This window comes from Podarcis cretensis, assembly GCF_951804945.1.
Source record: "Podarcis cretensis genome assembly, chromosome: 2".
Taxonomy (NCBI): domain Eukaryota; kingdom Metazoa; phylum Chordata; class Lepidosauria; order Squamata; family Lacertidae; genus Podarcis; species Podarcis cretensis.
Window position 1 is genome coordinate 11,328,522 of NC_137171.1, and position 9,965 is coordinate 11,338,486.

Below are 9,965 nucleotides of genomic sequence, written 5' to 3' on the forward strand. Positions count from 1 at the left end.
TCACCTTATCGGTTCAATCTATGTAAAGACCACCCACCCACTCCCCTCTTTAACCTCCGAATCCCTGGCAGATCTCCTGTGCGCAATTAAGCCCGTTCTGGGACCTCCGACGGACAACCTGTGATATGAAAATGTCTATAATCCAGCCCTCCACAGTAGACAGGCTACTCAAGACTTTGCAGGATCTCCCCTCATTTCCGCTCTTATTAATTTCAGGCGCTCTGATCTATCCAGCCCATCCCTCCCACCTCCTCCTTTATTTAAAGATTATACGATTAAGACAAGAAAATCTAAACCCTCCTTTCCCTTCTCCCCTCCCCCCACCCATTCTCCCCCTCTCCTTACCGAGCGAACTTCATTGTTTTCTGGAGGAAACCGTAATGTTGAGACATTAAACCCTAATTGGGCTTTTCTTTATGACGTTTAATTTCCTCCATCGCAGACGTGTTTGCATCTTGCTGAAAGAGGAGTTGTTTGAAGTCTGCAATCCCGGAGGGGGGGGGGGAGAGGGAGGGGAAAAAAAAAACTTTCCAAGCAGCAGTCGTCATGCGGACTTCTGGTCTCATTCCCACATAGTCTCACCCTCCATGCACCCCCCACAGCCTTCCTCTTGATCGTTGCATTCAGATAGCCCCCCCTCCCTCAAAATAAGAATGGTGATGTAAAAGAGAGGGGAAAATGGGCCCGGGGGGGGTGTTTAAAAAGAGAGACAGAGACCCATATGTTTACTCGGGTAAGAAATGCGATGGCCATTTAGCTCTGTTGTGACAAATCCATGAAAATGGAGGACCGCCGTATACCATATAAGGTACGTAGGATGCTAACTTGACCTTCACTTTGTAATGGCGGCCCCCGCCCACCCAGACAGACTGTTGTAAACAAAAGTCATCCGACCAAAAAAAAAAAAAAAAAAAAAAAAAGATTAGCACCGGGCAGACAAGGTCTCGCAGAATTGCTAACACATTTGCTGGTTTTTAAGCTGCGGCAAACGAGGTACAATATTCTCTGAACTACAGTAGGGGACGGAGTGGGGGTGGGGGATGGAGGAGGAGGAGGAAGAAGAAGAAGGGGGGCGGGCCTCATCATTGAAGATCAACAAAGGTCTCCCCAGATCTTTAGTTTGCTGTATTAAAGGGTTGTTAAGAGGGAGTCTTCCAATGCCGGGCTTCGTTTAGATTACAGCGTCCGGAGCTGTTATTGAATGTGGCCTTGAGGTAGAGGGTGGCTGGGTGGCTGGGTGGGGGTGGCCGGCGCTTCTCTTAATGAATTTATCTGTCCAGATTCTTAAAAAAAAACAGCAATTCTTCATTACGATGACGACGAGGACGGACGATTTACGAATTCACTCTAATTTTAATGCAGGAGATCATTCAAAAAATCGCCTCTGCTTTTATTTAAATCTATAGAATGTTTTGTTTACGTCAATCTGAAATGGAAAGTGTTAAAAGAAAGCGCGAGTAGCCTTCCTTCTTTCCTTTTTAAGGAAGGCAACGAGAGTCTCCCGACTCGCCATTTCCGCAGCAGCCAAATCACAACAGTGGCAAAAAGTTTGTCAGAGTGCAGAAAATAGGTTTCGTTTTCCTTTTCGAAATGCTGTGTTTGGGCCCAGGAAAAGGCTCGGTCCGTGATTGTCAGTGCGGGGAGTTCAGCCTTGTATGGTGGTGGCGGCTGTTTGCGGGGAGGGGGGGGGGAGGGAGGAGGAATCGAGACTGTACCTGATCAAACAATATAATTTATTTAACATACCTTTTTGCTTGTCAGTTACCTAGACATAATGGAGCGCTATCGATAGACGGGTCATGGATCCCGATCCACTGCACGTATTAGGCGATCGTCTCCATTTAAGTCATTTTATTCCCCTTTAAACCAACCTAGTAATAATGGCCACCAAGTTATTGCATCTTTCACAAACTCAGAACTTTTAAAATCAGCGCCGCATACTTCACTGATGCAAGGCCGCCAGTCGTTTATATAGATGAGTAACTAGGAAAGGCACGACCAAAGACCAATTAATTTCAATGAGGAAGAATTAAGCACGTGCTTAATCGACAACAAGGGGACTTTCAAGCGCTCCACTTTGACTGGATCCTGCCCTTTCAGGAATACAGAGGAGGCAGTAAACTATAGGTTAGGCTGTTATTGTATCACTACATTCTGACGCAGATAACTGGCATAGCAAGCAGAGCATGTTTGCTTGTTTGTATCTTTATTTGTGTGTGTGTGCGCGCGCGCGCGGAGAAACACAACATTCGAATCATAAGCATGAAAAAGGGTGAACGTGTTCAAGTCTCTGTCGGCAAACACAACCACCTATTGCCCGGTCTTGGCAGGCTAATCGTCGCCTTCATTTCAAAGCTGCCCTCTCCCTTTGATTTTAGCAGCAGCTACTGGGAGGTGTGTTTTGTGGGTGTTTAAAGCCCTTCGTTTGGTGGCCCTACGTGTACCTCTGAGACGGAGTACATGCGTTCTCCTTTGTCATTTACATCCAGAGCTCTGGATTTGTTCCTTTGAATATTTATTCCTTTATTCCTATGGCTGCTTTGTATGGCCCCTCACTGGCCCAAAATTTGCACTACCACGCAAATGCATGCAGAATATGTGCAAATATTTTGCCCCCACTCAGTCAGGAATTCTCGAGGGACACAAGGGATGCCGGCAGCAGGACTTTGCTGATTGTGCAACCTTTAAAGGACAATTCGGTGGAACTCCCTCTTCAACTGCAGTAAATGGCAGAGCTCTCGCAGATTTTGATGGTGAGTCTTGGAAGGCGCTATCTGTTCGTTATTAGGACTCCCTCCTACCCCACCCTATTTCATATAATAATACTAATGATTCTTTCTTTCTCAAAACCTCACACAGCCTCATAATAGATTAATAGTTCTTCATCACAATGAGATGAATTTTCACATGCCCTTTAATTATCATCTCATCTCCAGCGAACACTGGTTTTGGAGAAGGTAAAGGGGGGTATTGGATACAACTACAAAGATGGTTCCCCCCCCCCTTGGGAAGATTAATGTTGGCTGTGATTCTTAAAAGATCTTCAGATATAGCCCAGGCTGCTTGCATAACAACAATCAACTACCACAAGGCCTTCATCACATCACTTTATTAAAGGGGGAAAGTATTTTTAGCCTGTCTGTTTCAGACCCAGCCAACCATAAACAAAGATTCTTAAATGCAAATGCGGTCTTATTTGGGTTCCAGAAAGGCAAATGAGATTTCTAACTTTTGGGCATGCCATAAAAGGAGAGTTTTTAAAGCCACCTTCACTCTTAATTATGGGAAAGCCCTAGCGTTTCCAAATATAGGAAAACGACTCAGTCCAAGTTAAGCGTCAACTTGCTTCTGAGTAAAACTGGATAGGATCCGGCTGCAAAATTTATCGCTTTCAAGTGGGAGAGATTTAAACACCTGCTTTGAGGCTGCAGTCATAGGCAGACACATTTACTTGGGAATAAGTAAATAGGGGTAGTATGAGGGAGCACATCTCTCTGAACTCTATAGAACTCCATAGCCCTTAACTCAAGCTAGAATGTGTGCACATTTCCTTTCAAATTAAGGTTATTGGGAGATACACGTAGACATAACCTCATGTTGTTGTTAGTTTGTTGGTTGGTAAGTGAGTGGTTTTCTTTAATTGATTCATCAACTCTGCTGGTTAACATAATCTCGCAGAAACAAAGCCTGGCTGTAAGAAATTCTAAGCAAACTCTTATGGCTCCTGCAAGGAATACAAATGTATCCATCTTTGTATCTTTCCTATCCTTTTCATCTTTATTATCACTCTTGTTAACAACACCAGCGAGGCTTGATACATATATCTCGTTTAAATGCAGTCAGCCATGAAGCCACTGCAGTTGGTTGCTACAGACATATTAATTAATTTATTCTCTCAACAGTAAAATATTGCTGTGTCTCCTTGCTACCAACCAAGTCATATAAAAATCAGGGTTTATTTTTTTACCCCCTCTGCAGTTCATTAGGCTTTACCTATAAGTTTCCATTTGAAATGATTTGCTTTAAAACTAATTACTCGTATTCTATTTCATTTCCCAATCCCGGAGTGTAAGATGGATTCAAAGGTGGCGTGGGTGGCATATGTTGGTAAACATTGCTAATTATTCCCACTCTGTCTTGATTGTGTATTTATGAACCCACCCATATAAAAGGGGGAGAAAATACTCAGTAAAAGGTGCGCTGGCATATTGATGATAATGGCACATGTTACTTAAAAGAGTGCAGTGTCGCTAGGGACAGTGTAAGATGATAATGTATCAGCCGAGATTTTGTTTAGCAGATTTCCACTTTGAGAATAAAATATTGGACTCACTTGCAGCACATTCCAATACACACCGACTCAGAAGTGAGCCTCTTTGAGATTAGGCAACGTGGTGCCCTCCAGGTGTGGTGGACTGCCAAAGCCTATCAGTCCAAGGCAGCATGTCCAATGGTCAGGGATGATGGGAGTTGGAGTCCAACATCTGCAGAACACCACAGTAGACTATTCATGGTGTATATAGGACTGCAGTCTCAGGGTAAGGAAGAAGAGAATGAGGACCAGAATTGCACACTGGGATGACAGCAGAAGGCCCAAGCATAGGCTAGCCCTGCCCAATGTCTACAGTGCTCCAGGTGTATTCAGAAAAGACTGTTTTGGGGCCATGGCTTCTAGGGAATTTCAGGGACCTCTGTTTGCCTAATCCAGGGGTAGGCAACCTAAGGCCCAGGGGCCAGATGCGGCCCAATCGCCTTCTCAATCTGGCTTGTGGACGGTCCAGGAATCCGTGTGTTTTTACATGAGTAGAATGTGTCCTTTTATTTAAAATGCATCTATGGGTTATTTGTGGGGCATAGGAATTCATTTATTTTCCCCCTCCAAAATATAGTCTGGCCCCCCACATGGTCTGAGGGACGGTGAACAGGCCCATGGCTGAAAAAGGTTGCTGACCTCCTGGCCCTAATCTTTGAGTAAATGCTGGCACATAGCTTCAATTGCAATCTCACTTCCAAACAAGTGGGCAGGGCAGACCACTTGCCAGGGGAGCTAGTTGATGGTTACACCTCCTGGGCTGATACACTTCCTTAATCCCAATGGCAAGGATTTGATCCTCTGTGTTTGCATTTGCTGAAGAGAAGGTATGCCCACATCAGCGCTGTTAAGGTATTTATTTACCCCTCCAGGGATATCTCTTCTGGTGTGGCTGAGGACTAGTATTGAAATAAAATCAGAAATGAGGGGAAAGTAGATGTTGCTTTCATTAAGCAGCATCTAAGAGTCCTCTCTGATGTGGTTTTAAGCTCTTCTGATGTGTTAGCCCTCTCAAATGGAAAACAATGGGTCTTAAAGTGTGTTTAACTCTGACTGGATAGGATCTATCATTATCATGATGAAGAATCCAAGAAAAGGTAACCACTTTAAAGTCCTGTTGATTACAGTAGGGTAATCAGAGTTAAACACCTGATTAACTCAAAGAGCTTTTAATTTTGAGTAGATCGTGCCCGTTTGTATAACTAACTCTACTACTCCCACATTGCACCTATATGATAGCGTACCTAGGGTGCCATTAATATAGGGTGCTATATTAATATTTACATAATGTTATGTAAGTATTCATTTTTAAGCTTCCCGTTTAAAAAGGTTGGAGAGATTAATAATGAGGTCTATAATATTTCCTCCGGAACACGCCTGGCCCCAATCTTCTGATCGCCCTTTGCTATTAGGTGTCCCGAAAGAAGATGCATTCGTAACAAAGCCTATCGTTTTTCGAAAATAGACACAGTTTGTACGTGGCAAATGGCGCCTAGTGTCATACACGAGCGAATGACCCTATATAATGGAATTTCATTTTTTTAATGCCCTTCACGACGAGATTTGTTATGTTATCTTTTTTGCTTTCTCTTCAGTCTGCGGGGTCTTTCCAAAATACCAGAAGAGCATGGGAATGTTTGCAAAACATTTTTGGCTGCAGCCGTTGACGGGATGAAAGCCAAGGCAAGGGAAGAGACAGACAGATAGCTTTGCCGCAGATTCTCCGTGAAGTCCAAGACCAAGGCTTGCTGACCCCCAAGCGAGGGACCATTTGTCAAGAGGGAAGACATCCCGTGCGCCCGGGAAACCGCGAGAAACAGTATTTCAATTGTCTTATATATGCTTCAAAATAGCACCGATTATGAATTCTCAGTAAGTAGATATGTGGCAGTCACTGCAGAGGCTAAGCTTACCGAAATATAAGATAGATACAGGGATTAGAGAGAGAGACAGACAGATGGATAAGACGGACAGACAGAAAGCGGAGGCAGGCCAACCAGTATTCCACATTTGCACATTAGCACGAGACAATGGCGTTTTAATAATTTAAAATAAAATAAAAAAATTAATCACTGGCTTGCACTTTTTTTAAAAAAATAATCCACGCTAACATTTCCCTACTTTGGTAACTTGAAGGAAATGTGTCAAATACTTGTTAGCATTGTTATCCGGATCATAAAAGCTGCCTTCTTACTTGGGAACAAGTTCCATTGGAATAACTATGCATAATGCGACATGCTGCTGCTGTTGGTGGTGGTTTAGTAAGAAGGAAAAGGACATCCTGTTAAACCGATCCTGAATTTTGGGTGGTAGTTGTGGTGGTGATGCGTGTGGAGCTTACCTGCTACTGGCGAGCAAGCAAAACACATCGCTGGGGTTTTCTTGGGACTAGCATGCATCGCTTCAGATCTATAATATATAATTACTCTTTGCACCATCTTTCTGTGCTGAACAATGACTATTATGTGCATATGTTCAGCCCCAGAGGGTAAATTATCTATTTCCCCCCGATAACACATAAAACATTTGCTCACAACCCTTTCGGTATAGAGAACACCTATAGTAAAATAATACTAATAATGATAAAGATAAAGCATTACTTGTTTTTGGATCAAGCCTATGCGCTTTTGCATATTTCCCATAATTTTGGAATAATTTGCACTGTTGAAATACAACTTAACTGGGTGTGTGCCTGTTGTTGGGGTTTCCCCCCCTTATTCTCTTGAAGGCAGAATTATTCCTTGCAATTCGGGAGATGGGGTTATACTTTCCGCTTCTTAATGAATTCATTTTAAAGCCATAGCTATGAAATACACCCCTATATAAAAAAAGCAGCAGCAGAAGCAGCAAGCAAGCTGAGGAACAATACGCACTTTTACTGCGAGCAACAATTTGTCCTAGCCACTCACTGGTAATAAATAAGTTTTATCTATTTGGGTGAGTGTTTAAGCGTCTTTGGAACCAAGCATTCCCTCTTCAAGGTGAACCGATCCACAATTTTCTACACAATTTATGCCTCTATATACAATCCAGGCTTGTTGGAGATGATCCAGAACCCTAGTCACTTCTGCGGAGCCCTTAACAGTCCTCATATGACAACCAACGTTCCGTGCACACCTCCAGTAAAAGAGGCAGAAATGATATTTGTGTGGGTACTTCTTTCGAAGAAATGAGAGTGAAAAAAGAAAAAAGAAACCTTGTGAGTGAAATCTATATCCTTTTGAAGCCAAGGGCAAGTCTCCAATTGATTTTAATGGTGGTGAATGACAGCTCTTGAAAGCACGGTGGGGAGTGATTCAGTGAGATGGGCACCCCTAAACAGATGCACTTGAAAGAAAGTCCTACAGAGATACACCAAGGTCCTCTGCGTCCTTACACAGACGTAAGCCCCACTTAGTTGAATGCAGGTTACTCCCTAGTAAAGGGTGCATAGAGACGTTATTACTACTGCTGCTGCTAGCTCTTTTGAGTACGGTAGGTCAGTGTTATTAAAGGTGAGCAAGGTGAGGTTGCCATGTTAACAGCTTGCCTAGCGCCTGCTAGGCTGTAACGCTACACAAATTTACCTGCGAGTTAATTCCATTGAACTTAATGGGGCTTACTTCTGGGTAGGCATGTAGAGAATTGAACTCTTAAGGGCCGCAGCGAGGTTTGTACCAGGGATTAGCCCTCAGCGAAACTTGCTTCCAGATAAGCACCTTAGGCTCGAATTATTGCAAGGAAAAGAACGCACATAGAGTTTTCTGTGCTAGGGGAATCAAGAGTTACCTATCTATACCTCGAGGCATCCATAGCCGCCATTATTAGCATTTAAATGAATTTGGGCCGGATTCTTAAGGGGAACAGTGTGAATATTAGAGGAATCGGTGAATGTTTAAAGGATCAGGGCCCCGTTGTCTTGCAACTTCCCATAGATCTCCATTACTCTTGATGGATCATAGAAATAGTTTCCCTTGAAATGGATATTACATCCTATAAGCTTCTGGGCTCATATCCAGCCCAGGTACTGAACTATATCGAGTTCCAAATGTAGAATGTTCACCTACAAAGGCACTATAGCCCTATGAACAAAGAAGCAACGTTTTATATCATTCGTGTCATTAAATTTTAACTCATAGCCCGCTGTTATAATTTCTTCCTGGACTTTATGAAGGATTTCCTATTAATTTCGTGCGCGCGCAAACACACACACACACACACACGCAGCTCCACCCAGTATTTTAAATGCGTGCGATGGGGTCAGAGCGGAATTCAATCGGATGCTGTTGCCGACAAATAAGAGGAGGCTGACCAAACCTTGTATGTTCACCTTTTAAATAATATTATGCACACACAATATACAAATCAATGCATCCCCCAAGATCCGTCTCTGCTACCGATACGTGTGCGAGTGTTGTTTGGTCACAATTGCAGCTCCTGCACACCACAAGCCAAACAGCCTCTCTGGCGCGTCAATATTGTGTATGTTCAGAAGGGGGCGTCGCGGGTTGGGGGGAGGAGAGAGGAGTTAGCAAACTACATCACCGATCTCTAACAATTGCCTTCGCGCAATCTCTTTCTTTCCTTAATGCACCTATACCATAAGAACACAGGACCTCTTTGCAAGGAAGTGCCTTCTTCTAATAACAGGACTAAAGAAAGCGGAGAGAATAGACTGGCATAAACTCACACCTATCCTATTCCCACTTATTAAGAGCCGAAGGCGCAAAGGATTCTACATGGGAATGAGCAGTTCTTGATCCGCTTTTTGGACATGGTCTCTCCCTCCTCCCCTTCACAATCCACTTATTGATCTTTTAAAAGGGTTTTGGCGTGCGCGCGCCTGCCGGTGTGTGTATTAATGCATTGCTCCAGCCGCCACTAAACTTTATGGTTGAACCGAAGACCTGAAAGGTGGATAAAGCCATTACATGTAAATCTTCCTTTCCAGAGGAAGATTCCACCTCTCTCTCTCTCCCTATACATACATACATACATACATACATGCATGCATGCATGCATACACCCCCATCCCCTACCACTCATACAACCTACACAATTCATGAAATTTAAATTGACTCTGTGGAATCGCTGCTATAAAGGCACCTGGCTGGATATTCAGAAGAGAGAATAAAACACGACGCCAACGGGAGGAATTAAATATGGGCTTATTGAAGAAGATCGAATCCAAGGCTCGTGAGGGTTTTTGTGCTTTGTTTTGGAGGTGGGGTATTTGTTTGTTTTTGTTTATATTACAAGAGTTGCAGATTTAAATAAAAGTGTCTCTTAATTTAAAAAAAAAAAACATCCATGTTATTTTAAATAAATAAATATCTTCCCCCTTTAATCTAGGGGAACTTTGTCTTGGCCTCAGTTGCTCCTGAAAGGGGACAAAAAGAAATAGACTGGTGACACCTCTCTTTCCCAGAGAACAAAATATCAGTAATGATTGGGTTTATAAGCAAGGCCATCAGGAGACCCCCCCCCAAAAAAAACCCTTATATTCGCATTAAACATTAACATCCCAGATTCATTTACTCTCTTATCTTCTTGGATTTTTTTTTAATTATAGGTATCATTGTGCTCCGAGGCACCCCTTACTTTACAACCTATTTTATATATCCACCTAATTATTTTTTTTAAGGGAAACATGATCTATATACCTCCAAATGTT

The 9,965-nt window shown here is 43.0% G+C and overlaps 2 long non-coding RNA genes across 2 annotated transcripts in view; both read left to right on the forward strand.

Annotated features, from left to right (window-relative positions):
- Positions 1–9,965, forward strand: part of LOC307210810 — a 554,287-nt gene that overhangs the window by 504,548 nt on the left and 39,774 nt on the right. The window lies entirely within an intron of this gene.
- Positions 918–7,518, forward strand: LOC307209343. The gene is made up of 3 exons (XR_013835552.1): positions 918–993; positions 5,908–6,184; positions 7,346–7,518. It is a non-coding gene; the product is annotated as an uncharacterized lncRNA (long non-coding RNA).